The sequence below is a fragment of the Pollicipes pollicipes genome, unplaced genomic scaffold (assembly GCF_011947565.3).
Source record: "Pollicipes pollicipes isolate AB1234 unplaced genomic scaffold, Ppol_2.1 Scaffold_4002;HRSCAF=4701_pilon_pilon_pilon, whole genome shotgun sequence".
NCBI classification, from domain to species: domain Eukaryota; kingdom Metazoa; phylum Arthropoda; class Thecostraca; order Pollicipedomorpha; family Pollicipedidae; genus Pollicipes; species Pollicipes pollicipes.
The window spans coordinates 30544459-30564351 of record NW_023596420.1 but is presented as its reverse complement, the minus strand read 5'-3'; the positions used below and the strand labels follow the sequence as shown (position 1 = coordinate 30564351).

Here is a 19893-nt window from a genome sequence, read left to right as displayed (position 1 = left end):
ATGATTGATTGGAGCATGTCATCCACATATTCAGCAATTCTCTCGCATCCATCTGGTTGAAGAATACAGGAAAATGCTATACATTACCGGAGGCTAGCGTAAACTGCAACATTGTACAAGAACCTAGCATAAATTGCTTAATCATTTCATAAGCGATGAAATTGAATGTACTAATGCTAACGGCTGTTGATGCGTCTTGGCGTTCAACGCATGCAATAGAACCATCCATGCATATAGATGATTTTTTCAGCCCAGAGACACACAACAGGATTTGGCTATTTGAAATCTGTCCGATTTTCCCTGTCATTATAACCGGCAACCCAATGAAGATATTGCTCAAGTCGCAAGAAGACAAATTTGTCGGAGACTGTGTAGAGCCGCTATGTCTCCCTCATCAATGATCTAACCTTTCCCCCGACATATCCCATCTCTCATCATTTCCATCTCACACGCTTTTTAGTAGCCTTAACAGACCGCCTAACTTGGACTGCCCAACGACCGCCCTCTACCGACCGAGCTAGTCGGGCCGCATGGATCTTGCCGCTGGGCTGATGACGTCGGTGGTGCTGGAATGAACGGAAGATTGCCTTGAATGCTACCAGTGAACAGCCCAGGACAATACCAAATGGCAGCGACTAACGCTCCTATGCTTACCCTCAGCCATCGCGGCCATCAAACGTCCCTGTTACGTGTTGCTCTGTCACTCCCAGAGCGAGTCACGTGACTTAGGTGCCCGGTCTACGTGAGGCCGACGAGAGAGTGCAGTGAGCCTGGCGCGTACCCTGTGCCACCGTACAGTCAGCTGCTTACGCGCCAAATTTGAACGGCGCCCGCCACCTGCGCTCCCGTCTCCCGGCTAGCTCAGTCGGTAGAGCATGGGACTCTTAATCCCAGGGTCGTGGGTTCGAGCCCCACGTTGGGCGGAACGTTTAGATCTCATTATCACACGCAAGGCGAGAGTGCCACTAGAAAATGTGGGGAAGTTTCCCAGAAGAAAAATATAATAGCCACAGAGCACCAAGCAGCAGCAGTAAAGAAGAGGGTTTACGAGATTCGCTCTAAAAGTGACAGAGCAGCAACAAACAAGGCAGATCAAATAATGGAAAGTAGATTGGATGCAACTGAATTTAAATTGAATGATAAACTTGTCTTATGTCATCGACATTTCCACCAGCCTTCTCGCCGAGCTGCATTCATCTTGCCAAAGAATGCGAGAGAGTGCTATGTACTACAAGAGCTTAACGTAGACTGCAGCACTTCATAGGGCAATAGCACTAAATGTTTATCACTCCGTAAGCGATAGACTTGAACGAGCCAATAACCATAGTTGACGATGCTTTTCGGTGTTGATGCAACAAAACCATTTATGCAAATATATGATGACTAGCACGCAGCAGCATGGACGTCCATGTAGCATTGTTTTGTTATCAAAACTGGACTGCTTTCGGAATTGAGCTTCGTTGTGGAATGCTTATTATCCTAAAGAAACAATAAACTATGAACAATATTAGTTAATATTAATACATAACCAGAAACATAAACAGGATTTGGCGATTTGCAGCGCGTCGAGTTCCTCTCGCTTTGTTATCTGCCTCGGTAAGAGGACTGCTACTGTTGAAGTTTTTCTAAGAGTTTGCAGTTACAGCGCCTTGGCTTGGGTGACCGTGATCGACCATTTCTTTACCATCTTCTCACATGCCCGTCATTAGAGTCTAAACTTGAGAGAATGGATAGCATGATTAATTGGAGCATGTCGTCCACATATTCAGCAATCCTCTTGCATCCATCCGGTTGAAGAATGCAGGAGAATGCTATGCATTACCGGAGGCTAGCGTAAAATACAACATTGTACAAGAACCCAGCACTAATATCTTAATCGTTTATTAAACGATGGAATTGCATGTACTAATGTCAGCAGTTGTTGATACGTCTTGCCGTTCAACGCGTGCGATAGAGCCATTCATGCATGCAGATGATTCTTCACAGCCAAGAGACACAACAGGATTTAGCTATTTGAAATCTGTCGGATTTTCCCTGTCATTATAACCGATAACACAATGAAGATATTGCTCAAGTCGCAAGAAGACAAACTTGTGGGACACTGTGCGATGCAGCCATGTGTCCCTAATTAATCATCTTACCTTTGCCCCGATATATCCCATCTCTCATCATCTCCATCTCACACGTTTTTTTTTTTAGCAGCCTTAACAGACAGCCCAACGTGGACCGCCCAACGACCGCCCTCTACCGACTGAGCTAGTCGGGCCACATGGATCTTGCCGCTGGGCTGATGTTAGTGGTGTTGGCATGAACGGAAGATTGTCTTGAATGCTACCAGTGAACAGCCCAGGACAATACCAAATGGCAGCGACTAACGCTCCTATGCTTACCCTCAGCCATCGCGGCCATCAAACGTCCCTGTTACGTGTTGCTCTGTCACTCTCAGGGCGAGTCACGCGACTCAGGTGCCCGGTCTATGTGGGGCCGACGAGAGAGTGCAGTGAGCCTGGCGCGTACCATGTGCCACCGTACAGTCAGCTGCTTACGCGCCAAATTTGAACGGCGCCCGCCACCTGTCCGGAATTCACCCCCGTCGCCCGGCTAGCTCAGTCGGTAGAGCATGGGACTCTTAATCCCAGGGTCGTGGGTTCGAGCCCCACGTTGGGCGTACTGTTTATATCTGATGTAGGCATGCAACATGAGAGCTTGAGTAAAAATTAGTCTGCGTTTGCCAGCTAAAATATAAGAGCAGCAAGGGAGAGATTCAAGATTAGCGAAATTCTCTCTGAAAGTATAATAGCAGTGACCAAGGAGTCCAAAGAGTTGAAGATTGGAATAGAGCAGAATTGAGGCAATTGAGAGACTGATGTATTCGACCCATGCCACCAACATTTTCCACAACATTCTCGCCAAGCTGCATCCATCCCGCAAAAATACAGGACGATCCTATGCATTACAAGAGCCTAACGTGAGCGGCAACATTTCACAGGGCAATGGCACTATCTACTTCATCACTGCGTGGGCGACAGATTTCCACGTACTAATGCCCTATTGGTGATACCTGTTTGCGTTTAACGCATGCAATCCATGCATCTTGATGGTTCTTTGCAGCCCAGAGGCACACGATCGGATTTAGGGCTTTGAGGCCAGTCAGATTTTCCGTATTTTTTTGCCAGCATACCATTTGGATTGACGAACAGAATGCCAACGTACTCAAATCGTCAAGAATAATGTTAGCCAGCATGTACGTCCAAAGCCTCCAGTCGTGTTGCTGTCGACTAGGAATATTACAACGACATGTGACCACGTACTAAAGGCATTGTTAACGAGTCGAAAGAAGGAAATAGAAGATAATTGAAACAGTTGACCGAATGATGAATTTGAGTCATGCCACCAACAATTCCCACAATCTTCTCGCCCAGCAGCATCTATCCTGTTGGAGAACTTCAGAGCGTGCTATGCATTACAAGAGCCTAACTTGAACTGCAATATTTCACAGGCCACTAGCACAGCTGCTTCACCACTCCGTAAGCCATACATTTGTGCGTACTAATGTTCGTGTTTGATGATACTTGTCTGTGTTCAACGCATGCGTTGCATGCACTCCATGCATAATAATGATTCTCTGCAGCCCAGAGACACACAACAGGATGTAGGGAATCGCAGCCTGTCGGATTTTTCCTGTTCAGTTGTTAGCATGCCGCGTGGGTTGGTGAACAGAATGCCAACATACTCATATCGTAAAGAATAAAAAAGAGTCAGCATTCGCGTCTAAAGCGCCCAATCGTGCTGCTACCGGCTGGTAATATTACAATGGCATACCATGATTCAATGAAGATATTACGTAACAAGAAGACGTTCAATACGTCGGTATCTCTACGGTGAATCTAGTTTCCTGCATCCATCATCTTTATCTGTTCCACTGATATATCCCATCTCTAATAACCACCACCTCACACAATTGTGGGCACACCCTAAACAGACCGCCCAACGTGGGGCTCGAACCCACGACCCTGGGATTAAGAGTCCCATGCTCTACCGACTGAGCTAGCCGGGCAATGCGTATGGCGATAACCAGGCAGATGAAGGCCGCCGTTCAAATTTTGTGGGCCCAGCAGCTAAGTGCAGCAGCAGCCCGTGGAAGAGACGCGCCATGCCGATATCCATGGGTCAGGCTGAGCGTATAGAGCTCGTCTGCCCCACGAATGTCAGCCGGCTGAAAGAGACAAACTCGGTTTGTGAGGAATGTTGAGTAACCGAACCATGTCATGATTTCAGAGGTCAAATGGCTTTGAAGCAAAACAGCGTCTATTTTCATTTTTCTGCAGTTGAAATTAAAACCCGTTTCCAGGAAGCGAAAGTTGTTTCGGATGACAGGCTTCAAAATTAAACAATGTCGTTCCTATGACATTGTACCAAGAAGCATTTGACTTTCTGACATAGGCATGCACATGGATACTGCGTGTGCTACTGTGGCAGCCTTATGCCAAGTGTTGTGATAGATATCCGTTTCCCATATACGCATATTACATGCTATCCAACGCGATATGGGTCTATGCTAACTCAGGCCATCCTGCAGCTCATGCCAGCACCACTGACGTCATCAGCTCAGTGACATAGCCTGCTAACATACGTGGGGCAGACGAGCTATGCACGCTCCGCCGGACCCATGGATACTGGCCCGACCCGTCTCTCCCACACGCAATCAGCTGCTGGCGCGCCAAAATTTAAAAGGCGGCTTCCATCTGCGTCACCGTTTGATACACGCAGCGCGGCCAGCTCTCTCCGTAGAGCATGGGACTCTCAATCTCAGGGTCGTGGGTTCGAGCCCCACATTAGGGGGCCTGTTTAGGTTGCTTTGATAAACGTGTGAGTCTGGAGTTTTTAGAGATGGCAGATATCGGTGGCATAGGTATGAATAGTAAGTGTAGGATACAGGCTACAGTCTATGGAAACCGGCGTCTCTTTATTGTTCTTGGGCCTTTGGAAATACCTCCGGTGGGTGGTGGGGTGCCGTTGTAGTATTTCTAGCCTACAGCAGCACGGCTATAAGCCTGGATCGCAACCGCTGGTTCTTTTTGTCCTTGACGCTTTGAGTATTATGACATTCTATTGATCGATCCGTACAGTATGCTAACAACAAAATAGAGGAATTCGACAGGACATGGCTAAATCCTGTGACAAAAATTGTAAGGACTCAATTTTGCTTTGTGTGCCTCTGGGTTGTAGAGAATCATAAATGACCACGGATGCTTCTTATACATGCGTTGAACGCCGACAGGCATCATACTTGTCAAGTTTGCAGGATGAATACAGCTTGGCGAGAAGGTTGCTGGAGATGTTGATGGAATAATCCAAGTTCGTCATTCCATCAGAGCTCTCGATTCACTTTCAGTTCAATTTTCAAGTACTTTGAGCTTCTTTGTTTCTGTCTTGTCACAGATAGCTGATGACTTAAAAGGTTTCCATAGATGCAATTAAGCGAATAACAGGCTACTGACCTTTGATAATACTCGACTACGCTTTTGATGCCGGCGTGATAAAGATGGAACACAGATGAAAGCAGATTGCTGCACACGCATCAGACAGTTTGAATCACAATGAACATACCGTAAACATAGGTGGGAAGGTGATCAGATTCTCAGTTTTGCCAGTGAAATATCTTGTTGATGTCCAGGAATTAAGCTAAAACGTCTTTAACTGTATGACGATCTGAGAGTAAAACAGAGTTCATCCAGTTATCATGTCTGGACGTGATACCGTACAATTAAAAAATATACTGGGGAAATTATGACAGAAGTAATTAGACCATCTGTATGGATGCAGTTGTATTGTTTCTGTATGTTAGATAGGCATGGTGTGCATGTTCCGGATATCGCTACATGCTTGAGATTGCTAGACGAGGTGTATTGTGCACACAGCGGCAAATACATCTATGTTTACCCTGAGCTGTCATCAAACGTACCTGTTCGGTCGGGCCGTGACGCACACGGTTGTGTCATGTGACTCAGAAGGGCAGCCTACGTGTGGGGCTGACGGGAGACCCGAGTAAGCGATCAGTTGCTGGCGCGGCAAAATTTAAACGGCGGCTTCCATTTGCCTGGCCGCGTGATACACGTAGCCCGGCTAGCTCAGTCGGTAGAGCATGGGACTTTTAATCCCAGGGTCGTGGGTTCGAGCCCCACGTTGGGCGTACTGTTAGATCTGAGAAAGACATGCAACGTGAGAGGATGAGTACAAATTGGGCTGCGTTTGCCAAATGAAAAATGAGAAGCAGCACGGAAGAGATTCAAGTTTAAGTGAAAGAACTGTAAACGGAAAGTGAAAGAGCAGTAATAAAGTAGCTCAGGGACTTGAAAACTGAAAGAGAAGAGAATTGAGACAGTTGAGAGAATAATGAATTTGAGTCGTGGCACCAACATTTTCCAATACCTTCTCGCCCCAACTACATCCATCTCGTAAAAGACATAGGAGAATACTATGCATTACAAGAGCCTAAAGTGGACTGCGACATTTCAAAAGGCAATAGCACTATCTGTTTCATCATTCCGTGGGCGACAGATTTGCACGTACAGATTTGCACGCCCGAGTTTGATGATAGCTGTGTGAGTTCAATGCATGCAGTGCATGCAGTCCATGCATATTGATGCTTCTTTGCACCACAGAGGCACACAATCTGATTTAGGGTTTTGAGACCTGTCGGATTTTTCCTATTTTGTTGTCAGCATACCGCATGGATTGAGGAACAGAATGTCAATATACTCAAACCGCCCAAAACAAAAATAACCAGCACTTGCGTCCATAGAACCGTCCATGCATATAGATGATTTTTTACAGCCCAGAGACACACAACAGGATTTGGCTATTTGAAATCTGTCGGATTTTCCCTGTCATTATAACCGGGAACCCAAAGAAGATATTGCTCAAGTCGCAAGAAGACAAATTTGTCGGAGACGGTGTAGTGCCGCTATGTGTCCCTCATCAATGATCTAACCTTTCCCCGACATATCCCATCTCTCATCATCTCCATCTCACACGATTTTTCGTAGCCTTAACAGACCGCCCAACGTGGACCACCCAACGGCCGCCCTCTACCGACTGAGCTAGTCGGGCCACATGGATCTTGCCGCTGGGCTGATGACGTCGGTGGAGCTGGAATGAACGGAAGATTGCCTTGAATGCTACCAGTGAACAGCCCAGGACAATACCAAATGGCAGCGACTAACGCTCCCATGCTTACCCTCAGCCATCGCGGCCATCAAACGTCCCTGTTACGTGTTGCTCTGCCACTCCCAGAGCGAGTCACGTGACTCAGGTGCCCGGTCTACGTGGGGCCGACGAGAGAGTGCAGTGAGCCTGGCGCGTACCATGTGCCACCGTACAGTCAGCTGCTTACGCGCCAAATTTGAACGGCGCCCGCCACCTGTCCGGCCCCTGCCTTCCCGTCTCCCGGCTAGCTCAGTCGGTAGAGCATGGGACTCTTAATCCCAGGGTCGTGGGTTCGAGCCCCACGTTGGGCGAATAGTTTAGACTCTGATGACGGGCGTGTGAGAAAATGTGCAAAGAAATAATGGTTCATGGTCACCCAAGCCGAAGCGCTGTAATTGCAAACTCTTAGACAAAATGAAACAGTAGCAGTCGTCTTCAGAGCCGAGGCGGACGACAAAGTAGGGAGAATTTGATGCGCTGCAAATCTCCAAATCCTGTTTGTGTTTCTGGTTATGTATTAATATTAAATAAAATCGTTTATTGGTCATTATTTCTTTAGGATGATAAGCATTCCACAGCGAAGTCCAATTCCGGAAGCAGTCCAGTTTTGATAACAAAAAAAAAGCTACATGGACCTCCATACTGCTGCGTGCTAGTCATCATATATTCGCATGAATGGTTTTATTGTATCAACACCGAAAAGCATCACCAACCGTGGCTATTGGTACATTCAAGTCTATCGCTTACGGAGTGATGAATATTTAGTGCTAGTGCCCTATGAAGTGCTGCAGCCTACGTTAGGCTCTTGTAATGCATAGCACTCTCTTGCATTACTTGGCGAGATTAATGCAGCCAGGCGAGAAGGCTGCTGGAAATGTTGATACAATCAATCAACTTTCAGCATACAATCAACTTTCAATACTTTGATCTGCCTTGTTTGCTATTGCTCTGTCACTTTTAGAGCGAATCTCGTAAAGCCTCTTCTTTACTGCTGCTGCTTGCTGCTCTGTGCATTTTTTCTTCTGGGAAACTTCAACAAATTTTCTAGTGACCAAATTTTCAAATTTTCTAATGCATGGCACTCTCGTCTTGTGTGCCATCATGAGGGATAAACACTTCGCCCAACGTGGGGCTCGAACCCACGACCCTGGGATTAAGAGTCCCATGCTCTACCGACTGAGCTAGCCGGGCGACGGAAAGGCAAGGGCCGGACAGATGGCGGGCGCCGTTCAAATTTGGCGCGTAAGCAGCTGACTGTACGGTGCCACATGGCACGCGCCAGGCTCACTGCACTCTCTCGTCGGCCCCACGTAGACCGGGCACCTGAGTCGCGTGACTCGCCCTGAGAGTGGCAGAGCAACACGTAACAGGGACGTTTGATGGCCGCGATGGCTGAGGGTAAGCATAGGAGCGTTAGTCGCTGCCATTTGGTATTGTTCTGGGCTGATCACTAACAGCATTCAAGGCAATCTTCCGTTCATTCCAGCTCCACCGACGTCATCAGCCCGGCGGCAATATCCGTGTGGCCCGACTAGCTCAGTCGGTAGAGGGCGGTCGTTGGGCGGTCCACGTTGAGCGGTCTGTTAAGGCTACTAAAAAACGTGTGAGATGGAGATGATGAGAGATGGGATATGTCGGGGGAAAAGGTTAGATCATTGATGAGGCATAAGACTTAAGACAAGAAGGCATAAGACAAGTCTGTCATTCAATTTAAGTTCAGTTGCGTCCAATCTACTTCCCATTCCTTGAGGGAAGTTGCGTCCAATCTACTTCCCATTCCTTGAGCTGCCTTGTTTGTTGCTGCTGTGACTGTACGGTGGCACACTGCTGCTGCTTGCTGTTCTGTGCATTTTTCTTCTGGGAAACTTCACCAAATTTTCTAGTGGTACTCTCGTCTTGTGTGCCATCATGAGGGCTAAACACTTCGCCCAACGTGGGGCTCGAACCCACGACCCTGGGATTAAGAGTCCCATGCTCTACCGACTGAGCTAGCCGGGCGACGTGAAGGCAGGGGCCGGGCAGGTGGCGGGCGCCGTTCAAATTTGGCGCGTAAGCAGCTGACTTTACGGTGGCACATGGTACGCGCCAAGCTCACTGCACTCTCTCGTCGGCCTCACGTAGACCGGGCACCTGAGTCGCGTGACTCGCTCTGGGAGTGACAGAGCAACACGTAACAGGGACGTTTGATGGCCGCGATGGCTGAGGGTAAGTATGGGAGCGTTAGTCGCTGTCATTTGGTATTGTCCTGGGCTGTTCACTGATAGCATTCAAGGCAATCTTCCGTTCATTCCAGCACCAATGACGTCATCAGCCCAGCGGCAAGATCCATGTGGCCCGACTAGCTCAGTCGGTAGAGGGCGGTCGTTGGGCGGTCCACGTTGAGCGGTCTGTTAAGGCTACTAAAAAACGTGTGAGATGGAGATGATGATAGATGGGATGTGTCGGGGGAAAAGGTAAGATCATTGATAAGGAACACATAGCTGCGCCGCACAGTCTCCGACAAATTTGTCTTCTTGAGGCTTGAGCACCATCTTCATTGTGTCATCGGTTATCAAACCAGGGAAAATTCGACAGATTTCAAATTGCTAAATCCTGTTGTGCTTCTCTGGGCTGTGAAGAATCATCTATATGCATGGATGGTTCTATTGCATGTGTTGAGCGCCAAGACGTATCAACGACCGTTGGCACTAGTACATGCAATTCCATCGTTTAATAAACGATTAAGCTATTAGTGCTACGTTCTTGTACAGTGTTGCAGTCTACGCTTGCCTCCTGTAACGCACAGCATTTTCCTGTACTCTTTAATCGGATGGATGCGAGAAGATTGCTGAAAATGTTTAATACATGCTCCAATTAATCATGCCAAACATTTTTCAAGCCTTTTTAACTCATGTCTTAATCGTCTAAGCTTTCCTGTTTCACCTCTGCCCCTTTTAGAACGAATTGCGTGGATCTTGAAGTTGGAATTTCTTCCTGCTTCTTATACTTTATCTGGCAAACCTCGCCCAATTATGTATTTTGTTGCCGTCTTACTTTTCGTCATTAAAGCTTAACATTCCGCTCGCCGTGGGGCTCGAACCCACGACCCTGCGGTTACGAGTCCTATGCTCTTCCGATTGAGCTAGCCGGGCTACAGCCATTTCGGGGCCAGACGGTGGCGGGCGTTGTTCAAATTTGGCGCGTAAGCAGCTGACTGCGCGGCAGCATATGGCACGCGCTAGGCTCACTGCACTCTCTCGTCGGCCGCACATAGACTGGGAACCTGAGTCACGCGACTCGCCCCGAGATCGGCAGAGGATACGCAAGAGTGACGTTTCATAACCGCGATGGCTTAGGGAAACCGTGGGAGCGTCGACCGCTGTCTATTACTATTGACCTTACCTGATCTATGGTAACATTCTCTAGTTCACGTGTTCACGTTCAAGCCACCGTGCAGTCAGCTGCTGACGCCCTAAATGCGAATGGCGCAAGCCACCTGTCTGGTCCCGCAATTTACGTCGCCCGGCTAGCTCAGTTCAAGCTCTCGTTGGGCTGACGGGAGACCGGAGTTTTAGACCGCTGTCTAATGCTATTGCCTTTAGCTGATCGATGGTCACATTAGGGAATTTTATTAAGCACTCAGCATTAAGCATAATTTGCCATACGCGTGTCGGAAATACCAGGCTTTTGCTGTTGCAAAAGCTGGCTGTTTTTTTTTTTGTAAGTGATAAGAGTTGACTTCACGTTTCATGGTTACCTAGACGTGTTATTTGCTGATCATTTTAATCACGATGATGAATCAATATCATTCAATAATCAACCGTGTCCATATGTCATGGAATACAACACAAAGTAAAAAGTGTCAATCATGTTATCACATGCTTACCGTGATTTAGAATATTCTAGTCAAACAGCGTTCACATCATAACAGCATTGGCATATTGACTAGCTCAGGGCAATATGATAACACAGCGGCAAATGCATCCATACTTACCCTGAGCCACCACGGCCACCAAATGTCCCTGTTCGGTCTGTCGTGACACTTTCGGTTGTGTTACGTGACTCATTCGGTAAGTTAACGTGGGGCTGACGGGAGACCGGAGTGAGCCCAGCGCGTGTCAGCCGCGGCCGTGCAGTCAGCTGCCGACGCGCCAAATTCGAATGGCGCAAGCCACCTGTCTGGTCCCGCAGCTTACGTTGCCCGGCTAGCTCAGTCGGTAGAGCATGGGACTCTTAATCCCAGGGTCGTGGGTTCGAGCCCCACGTTGGGCGAATAGTTTAGACTCTGATGACGGGCGTGTGAGAAAATGTGCAAAGAAATAATGGTTCATGGTCACCCAAGCCGAAGCGCTGTAATTGCAAACTCTTAGACAAAATGAAACAGTAGCAGTCGTCTTCAGAGCCGAGGCGGACGACAAAGTAGGGAGAATTTGATGCGCTGCAAATCTCCAAATCCTGTTTGTGTTTCTGGTTATGTATTAATATTAAATAAAATCGTTTATTGGTCATTATTTCTTTAGTATGATAAGCATTCCACAGTGAAGTCCAATTCCGGAAGCAGTCCAGTTTTGTTAAAAAAAACAATGCTACATGGACCTCCATACTGCTGCGTGCTAGTCATCATATATTCGCATGAGTGGTTTTATTGTATCAACACCGAAAACCATCACCAACCATGGTCATTGGTACATTCAAGTTTATCGCTTACGGAGTGATGAATAGTTAGTGCTAGTGCCCTATGAAGTGCTGCAGTCTACGTTAGGCTCTTGTAATGCATAGCGCTCTCCCGCATTCTTTGACAAGATGAATGCAGCTCGGCGAGAAGGCTGCTGGAAATGTTGATGGCATAAGACAAGTTTGTCATTCAACTTAAGTTCAGTTGCATCCAATCTCCTTCCAACTCCTTGACCTGCCTTGTTTGTTGCTGCTCTGTCACTTTTAGAGCGAATCTCGTAAAGCTTCTTCTTTACTGCTGCTGCTTGCTGCTCTGTGCATTTTTCTTCTGGGAAACTTCACCAAATTTTCTAGTGACACTTTCGTCTTGCGTGCCATCATGACAGCTAAACGTTCCGCCCAACGTGGGGCTCGAACCCACGACCCTGGGATTAAGAGTCCCATGCTCTACCGACTGAGCTAGCCGGGCGACGGGAAGGCAGGGGCCGGACAGGTGGCGGGCGCCGTTCAAATTTGGCGCGTAAGCAGCTGACTGTACGGTGCCACATGGCACGCGCCAGGCTCACTACACTCTCTCGTCGGCCCCACGTAGACCGGGCACCTGAGTCGCGTGACTCGCTCTGGGAGTGGTAGAGCAACACGTAACAGGGACGTTTGATGGCCGCGATGGCTGAGGGTAAGCATGGAGCGTTAGTCGCTGCCATTTGGTATTGTTCTGGGCTGATCACTGACAGCATTCAAGGCAATATCTTCCGTTCATTTCAGCACCACCGACGTCATCAGCCCAGCGGCAAGATCCATGTGGCCCGACAAGCTTAGCCGGTAGAGGGCGGTCGTTGGGCGGTCCACGTTGGGCGGTCTGTTAAGGCTACTAAAAAACGTGTGAGATGGAGATGAGAGATGGGATATGTCGGGGGAAAAGGTTAGATCATTGATGAGGCATAAGATTTAAGACAAGAAGGCATAAGACAAGTTTGTCATTCAATTTAAGTTCAGTTGCGTCCAATCTACTTCCCATTCCTTGAGGGAAGTTGCGTCCAATCTACTTCCCATTCCTTGAGCTGCCTTGTTTATTGCTGCTGTGACTGTACGGTGGCACTTGCTGTTCTGTGCATTTTTCTTCTGGCAAACTTAACAAAATTTTCTAGTGGCACTCTCGTCTTGTGTGCCATCATGAAAGCTAAACATTTCGCCCAACGTGGGGCTCGAACCCACGACCCTGGGATTAAGAGTCCCATGCTCTACCGACTGAGCTAGCCGGGCGACGGGAGGGCAGGGGTCGGACAGGTGGCGGGCGCCGTTCAAATTTGGCGCGTAAGCAGTTGACTGTACGGTGGCACATGGTACGCGCCAGGCTCACTGCACTCTCTCGTCGGCCCGACGTAGACCGGGCACCTGAGTCGCGTGACTCGCTCTGGGAGTGGTAGAGCAACACAAACGTAACAGGGACGTTTGATGGCCGCGATGGCTGAGGGTAAGCATGGGAGCGTTAGTCGCTGCCATTTGGTATTATCCTGGGCTGTTCACTGGTAGCATTCAAGGCAATCTTCCGTTCATTCCAGCACCACTGACGTCATCAGCCCAGCGGCAAGATCCGTGTGGCCCGACTAGCTCAGTCGGTAGAGGGCGGTCGTTGGGCGGTCCACGTTGGGCGGTCTGTTAATGCTACTAAAAAACGTGTGAGATAGAGATGATGAGAGATGGGATATGTCGGGGGAAAAGGTAAGATCATTGATAAGGAACACATAGCTGCACCGCACAGCCTCCGACAAATTTGTCTTCTTGAGACTTGAGCACCATCCTCATTGTGTTATCGGTTATCATAACAGGGAAAATTCGACAGATTTCAAATTGCTAAATCCTGTTGTGCTTCTCTGGGCTGTGAAGAATCATCTATATGCATGGATGGTTCTATTGCATGTGTTGAGCGCCAAGACGAATCAACAACCGTTGGCACTAGTACATGCAATTCCATCGTTTAATAAACGATTAAGCTATTAGTGCTACGTTCTTGTACAGTGCTGCAGTCTACGCTTGCCTCCGGTCACGCACGGCATTTTCCTGTACTCTTTAATCGGGTGGATGCGAGAAGAGAAGATTGCTGAAAATGCTTAATACATGCTCCAATTAATCATTCCATGCATTTTTCAAGCCTTTTTAACTCATGTCTTAATCGTCTGAGCTTTCCTGTTTCACCTCTGCCACTTTTGGAACGAATTGCGTGGATCTTGAAGTTCGAATCTCTTCTTGCTTCTTATACTTTATCTGGCAAACCTCGCCCAATTATGTATTTTGTTGCCGTCTTACTTTTCGTCATTAAAGCTTAACATTCCGCTCGCCGTGGGGCTCGAACCCACGACCCTGCGGTTACGAGTCCCATGCTCTTCCGATTGAGCTAGCCGGGCTACAGCCATTTCGGGGCCAGACGGTGGCGGGCGTTGTTCAAATTTGACGCATAAGCAGCTGACTGCGCGGCAGCATATGGCACGCGCTAGGCTCACTGCACTCTCTCGTCGGCCGCACGTAGACTGGGAACCTGAGTCACGCGACTCGCCCCGAGATCGGCAGAGGATACGCAAGAGTGACATTTCATGACCGCGATGGCTTAGGGAAACCGTGGGAGCGTCGACCGCTGTCTATTACTATTGACCTTTCCTGATCTATGGTAACATTCTCTAGTTCACGTGTTCACGTTCAAGCCGCCGTGCAGTCAGCTGCTGACGAGCCAAATGCGAATGGCGCAAGCCACCTGTCTGGTCCCGCAATTTACGTCGCCCGGCTAGCTCAGTTCAAGCTCTCGTGGGGCTGACGGGAGACCGGAGTTTTAGACCGCTGTCTAATGCTATTGCCTTTAGCTGATCGATAGTCACATTAGGGAATTTTATTAAGCACTCAGCATTAAGCATAATTTGCCATACGCGTGTCGGAAATACCAGGGTTTTGCCGTGTTGCAAAAGCTGGCTGTTTTTTTGTAAGTGACAAGAGTTGACTTCACGTTTCATGGTTACCTAGACGTGTTATTTGCTGATCATTTCAATCACGATGATGAATCAATATCATTCAATAATCAACCGTGTTTATATGACATGGAATACAACACAAAGTAAAAAGTGTCAATCATGTTCTCACATGCTTACCGTGATTTAGAATATTTTAGTCACACAGCGTTCACATCATTACAGCATTGGCATCTTGACTAGCTCAGGGCAATACGATTACACAGCGGCAAATGCATCCATACTAACCTTGAGCCACCACGGCCACCAAATGTCCCTGTTCGGTCTGTCGTGACACTTTCGGTTGTGCCACGTGACTCATTCGGTAAGTTTACGTGGGGCTGACGGGAGACCGGAGTGAGCCCAGCGCGTTAGCCGCGGCCGTGCAGTCAGCTGCCGACGCGCCAAATTCGAATGGCGCAAGCCACCTGTCTGGTCCCGCAGCTTACGTTGCCCGGCTAGCTCAGTCGGTAGAGCATGGGACTCTTAATCCCAGGGTCGTGGGTTCGAGCCCCACGTTGGGCGAAATGTTTAGCTTTCATGATGGCACACAAGACGAGAGTGCCACTAGAAAATTTTGTTAAGTTTGCCAGAAGAAAAATGCACAGAACAGCAAGTGCCACCGTACAGTCACAGCAGCAATAAACAAGGCAGCTCAAGGAATGGGAAGTAGATTGGACGCAACTTCCCTCAAGGAATGGGAAGTAGATTGGACGCAACTGAACTTAAATTGAATGACAAACTTGTCTTATGCCTTCTTGTCTTAAATCTTATGCCTCATCAATGATCTAACCTTTTCCCCCGACATATCCCATCTCTCATCTCCATCTCACACGTTTTTTAGTAGCCTTAACAGACCGCCCAACGTGGACCGCCCAACGACCGCCCTCTACCGGCTAAGCTTGTCGGGCCACATGGATCTTGCCGCTGGGCTGATGACGTCGGTGGTGCTGAAATGAACGGAAGATATTGCCTTGAATGCTGTCAGTGATCAGCCCAGAACAATACCAAATGGCAGCGACTAACGCTCCATGCTTACCCTCAGCCATCGCGGCCATCAAACGTCCCTGTTACGTTTGTGTTGCTCTACCACTCCCAGAGCGAGTCACGCGACTCAGGTGCCCGGTCTACGTCGGGCCGACGAGAGAGTGCAGTGAGCCTGGCGCGTACCATGTGCCACCGTACAGTCAACTGCTTACGCGCCAAATTTGAACGGCGCCCGCCACCTGTCCGACCCCTGCCCTCCCGTCGCCCGGCTAGCTCAGTCGGTAGAGCATGGGACTCTTAATCCCAGGGTCGTGGGTTCGAGCCCCACGTTGGGCGGGCTGTTAGGCTTTCATGACGCCATGCAAGACGAGCATGTCAGTAGAAAGTTGGGTGGAGTTTTCCAGAGAAAGAAAAAGAAGCATCAGGGAAAAGACTTGAGGCTTACGAAATCCGCTCTAAAAGTGACAAAGCGGCAACGGGTAAGAAAGCCCAAAAAAGCTGAAAGTTAATTGAATGAAATTGAATCGAATTGGAATGGATTAAACTGAATGATAAAGTTAAATCATGCCCTCCAAATTTCCAACAACCTTCTCGCCGAGCTGCATTATCTTACATGGAAGAATGCTACGCATTACAAGAGTCTACCCTAGGCCGCAGCACTTCATGGGGCACTGGCACTAAATGTTACTTGATACGTAAGCCACAGATTTGGATGTACCAATGACAATGTTTGGGTGGTGTTTTTCGGCTTCCATGCAACAAAACCATTCATCTAAATGAATGATTATTAACACGTAACAGGACATATTACCTTCTTTTAACATTAACATATATCCAGACAAAATTCGGTGATTCAGAGCGCGTCGAATTTTCCCCACTTTGTTGCCGGCATCTGCACTGAAGAAGGCTGTCACTGACTTTTTCTACAAGCAGGAAGAGCAGCAGCTGGCACGACATTGGGAATTTGAGAGATTTGCTCCAAGAATGACAAGGCAAAATCAAAGAAGCTCCAAGGCTTGAAAATTGAATTGAAAATAAAGTGATAGCTCTGAAAGGACGATGAACTTGAAGTGCTCCATCAACATCTCCAACAACCTTCACGCCGAGCTGCATCTATCCTGCAAAGGAACGCGGGGGACTGTTTCCTTTCAGCACAGGGGTCTAAGATAGACTATAACATCATCAGGCTGCTAGCACCAGTTGCTTTAGCATTCCATAAGCGATAGATCTGCTTGCACTAATGCCCATCTTTGGTGAAACTTGTCTGCATTCAACGCATGAATTAGAAGCATCCCTAGATGTTTATGATTCTCTACAGTCCGGAGGCCGCACAAAAGGATTAAGCAATTATATATTTTAGCCACGTGATCTATCCATGGCCTGCCGGATTTTCCTTACTTTGTTATTGGTATACCGTACGACTTGACCAATAGAATGCCATAATACGCAAAGTGTCAAGGACAAAAAGAACCAGCGATTGCGTTCCAGGTTTATAGCCGTGCTGTCGTGGGCTAGAATTACTACAAACGCACCCTACTACCTACCATTGAAGACCTTTCTAAAGGTGCAAGAAAAAAAGATGACGGCTTCTATATGCTGTAGCTTGTATCCTACACTTGCCATTCAGACCTATGCCACCAATATCTCCCATCCCGAAAAAACTCTAGCCTTGCACGCTCATTTCAAACAACCTAACAGACCGCCCAACGTGGGTTCGAGCACCCACGACCCCGGGCTTAAGATTCCCATGCTGAGTCCCAAGAGTCCTATGCGTGCATAGGAAAAGATATCTGTCTGAGCACGTGACATAAGGCTGCCACGGTAGCGCACGCAGTATCCATGAATGTGCCTACGCCATAAAGCCACATGCTTCTTGGTACAATGTGATAGTAATAGGCCTTGCCTCAGTATGCAGTGGGCCATCCGAAATAACTTTTGTTTCAGGGAAATGAGCTTTAGTTTGAACTGCAGAAAAATGAAATTAGACGATACTTCGTTTAAAAGTCATTTGGTTTCTGAAATCATGAGGTGGTTTGCTTGCTCAACATTCCTCAGCCGGCTGACATACGTGAGGCAGACGAGCTCTAAACGCTTTGCCCGACCCATGGATATTGGCCTGACCCGTCTCTTTCACACGCAGTCAGCTGCTGGGCCCCCAAAATTTGAACGGCGGCCTTCATCTGCCTGGTTATCATCATACACATTGCCCGGCTAGCTCAGTCGGTAGAGCATGGGACTCTTAATCCCAGGGTCGTGGGTTCGAGCCCCACGTTGGGCGGTCTGTTTAGGGTTCGCACACAATTGTGTGAGGTGGGGCGATTAGAGATGGGATATATCAGTGGAACAGGTAGCGTTGATAGATGGAGGACACGAGCTTCGCCGTATAGATACCGACATTTTGGACCTCTTCCTGTGTCGTGAACAATAACTTTATTGCGTGATCGTGTGCCGTTGCTTTATTCCTGGCCGGCAGTAGCACAACTGGACGCTTTGGACGCAAGTGCTGGTTATTTTTGTTCTGGACGGTGTGAGTATGTTGACATTCTGTTCCTCAAACCCATGCGGTATGCTGACAACAAAATAGGAAAAATCCGACAGGTCTCAAAACCCTAATCCGATTGTGTGCCTCTGTGGTGCAAAGAAGCATCAATATGCATGGACTGCATGCACTGCATGCGTTGAACTCACACAGCTATCATCAACTCGGGCGTGCAAATCTGTACGTGCAAATCTGTCGCCCACGGAATGATGAAACAGATAGTGCTATTGCCTTCTGAAATGTTGCAGTCCACTTTAGGCTCTTGTAATGCATAGTATTCTCCTATGCTGTTTACGAGATGGATGTAGTTGGGGCGGGAAGGTATTGGAAAATGTTGGCGGCATGACTCAAATTCATCATTCTCTCAACTGTCTCAATTCTCTTCTCTTTCAATTTTCAAGTCCCTGAGCTACTTTGTTACTGCTCTTTCACTTTCCGTTTAACGTTCTTTCACTTAATCTTGAATCTCTTCCGTGCTGCTTCTCATTTTTCACTTGGCAAACGCAGCCCAATTTGTACTCATCCTCTCACGTTGCATGTCTTTATCAGATCTAAACAGTACGCCCAACGTGGGGCTCGAACCCACGACCCTGGGATTAAAAGTCCCATGCTCTACCGACTGAGCTAGCCGGGCTACGTGTATCACGCGGCCAGGCAAATGGAAGCCGCCGTTTAAATTTTGACGCACCAGCAACTGATCGCTTACCTCGGGTCTCCCGTCAGCCCCACACGTAGGCTGCCCTTCTGAGTCACATGACACAACCGTGTGCGTCACGGCCCGACCGAACAGGTACGTTTGATGACAGCTCAGGGTAAACATAGATGTATTTGCCGCTGTGTGCACAATACACCTCGTCTAGCAATCTCAAGCATGTAGCGATATCCGGAACATGCACGCCATGCATATCTAGCATACAGAAACAATACAACTGCATCCATACAGATGGTTTGATTACTTCTGTCATAATTTCCCCAGTATATTCTTAAATTGTTGTACGGTATCACGTCCAGACGTGATAACTGAATGAACTCTGTTTTACTCTCAGATCGTCATACAGTTAAAGACGTTTTAGCTTAATTCCTGGACATCAACAAGATATTTCACTGGCAAAACTGAGAATCTGATCACCTTCCCACCTATGTTTACGGTATGTTCATTATGATTCAAACTGTCTGATGCGTGTGCAGCAATCTGCTTTCATCTGTGTTCCATCTTTATCACGCCGGCATCAAAAGCGTAGTCGAGTATTATCAAAGGTCAGTAGTCTGTTATTCGCTTAATTGCATCTATGGAAACCTTTTAAGTCATCAGCTATCTGTGACAAGACAGAAACAAAGAAGCTCAAAGTACTTGAAAATTGAACTGAAACTGAATCGAGAGCTCTGATGGAATGACGAACTTGGATTATTCCATCAACATCTCCAGCAACCTTCTCGCCAAGCTGCATTCATTCTGCAAACTTGACAAGTATGATACCTGTCGGCGTTCAACGCATGTATAAGAAGCAT

At 47.9% G+C, this 19893-nt stretch overlaps 15 non-coding genes across 15 annotated transcripts; 8 read left to right on the top strand and 7 right to left on the bottom strand.

Annotated features, from left to right (window-relative positions):
- The first annotated feature begins 850 nt into the window (after positions 1-850).
- Positions 851-923, top strand: TRNAK-CUU (transfer RNA lysine (anticodon CUU)). The gene has a single exon. It is a non-coding gene; the product is annotated as a tRNA-Lys (tRNA).
- Positions 924-2595: 1672 nt separating this feature from the next.
- TRNAK-CUU (transfer RNA lysine (anticodon CUU)) lies at positions 2596-2668 on the top strand. The gene has a single exon. It is a non-coding gene; the product is annotated as a tRNA-Lys (tRNA).
- Positions 2669-3984: 1316 nt separating this feature from the next.
- Positions 3985-4057, bottom strand: TRNAK-CUU (transfer RNA lysine (anticodon CUU)). The gene has a single exon. It is a non-coding gene; the product is annotated as a tRNA-Lys (tRNA).
- Positions 4058-6120: 2063 nt separating this feature from the next.
- Positions 6121-6193, top strand: TRNAK-UUU (transfer RNA lysine (anticodon UUU)). The gene has a single exon. It is a non-coding gene; the product is annotated as a tRNA-Lys (tRNA).
- A 1254-nt stretch (positions 6194-7447) lies between these two features.
- TRNAK-CUU (transfer RNA lysine (anticodon CUU)) lies at positions 7448-7520 on the top strand. The gene has a single exon. It is a non-coding gene; the product is annotated as a tRNA-Lys (tRNA).
- Positions 7521-8327: 807 nt separating this feature from the next.
- On the bottom strand, positions 8328-8400 carry TRNAK-CUU (transfer RNA lysine (anticodon CUU)). The gene has a single exon. It is a non-coding gene; the product is annotated as a tRNA-Lys (tRNA).
- Positions 8401-9134: 734 nt separating this feature from the next.
- Positions 9135-9207, bottom strand: TRNAK-CUU (transfer RNA lysine (anticodon CUU)). The gene has a single exon. It is a non-coding gene; the product is annotated as a tRNA-Lys (tRNA).
- A 2180-nt stretch (positions 9208-11387) lies between these two features.
- TRNAK-CUU (transfer RNA lysine (anticodon CUU)) lies at positions 11388-11460 on the top strand. Its single transcript has one exon. It is a non-coding gene; the product is annotated as a tRNA-Lys (tRNA).
- A 798-nt stretch (positions 11461-12258) lies between these two features.
- TRNAK-CUU (transfer RNA lysine (anticodon CUU)) lies at positions 12259-12331 on the bottom strand. Its single transcript has one exon. It is a non-coding gene; the product is annotated as a tRNA-Lys (tRNA).
- Positions 12332-13052: 721 nt separating this feature from the next.
- On the bottom strand, positions 13053-13125 carry TRNAK-CUU (transfer RNA lysine (anticodon CUU)). The gene has a single exon. It is a non-coding gene; the product is annotated as a tRNA-Lys (tRNA).
- A 1069-nt stretch (positions 13126-14194) lies between these two features.
- Positions 14195-14267, bottom strand: TRNAT-CGU (transfer RNA threonine (anticodon CGU)). Its single transcript has one exon. It is a non-coding gene; the product is annotated as a tRNA-Thr (tRNA).
- Positions 14268-15310: 1043 nt separating this feature from the next.
- TRNAK-CUU (transfer RNA lysine (anticodon CUU)) lies at positions 15311-15383 on the top strand. Its single transcript has one exon. It is a non-coding gene; the product is annotated as a tRNA-Lys (tRNA).
- Positions 15384-16108: 725 nt separating this feature from the next.
- On the top strand, positions 16109-16181 carry TRNAK-CUU (transfer RNA lysine (anticodon CUU)). Its single transcript has one exon. It is a non-coding gene; the product is annotated as a tRNA-Lys (tRNA).
- A 1869-nt stretch (positions 16182-18050) lies between these two features.
- On the top strand, positions 18051-18123 carry TRNAK-CUU (transfer RNA lysine (anticodon CUU)). The gene has a single exon. It is a non-coding gene; the product is annotated as a tRNA-Lys (tRNA).
- An 822-nt stretch (positions 18124-18945) lies between these two features.
- TRNAK-UUU (transfer RNA lysine (anticodon UUU)) lies at positions 18946-19018 on the bottom strand. The gene has a single exon. It is a non-coding gene; the product is annotated as a tRNA-Lys (tRNA).
- Between the last annotated feature and the right edge of the window lie 875 nt (positions 19019-19893).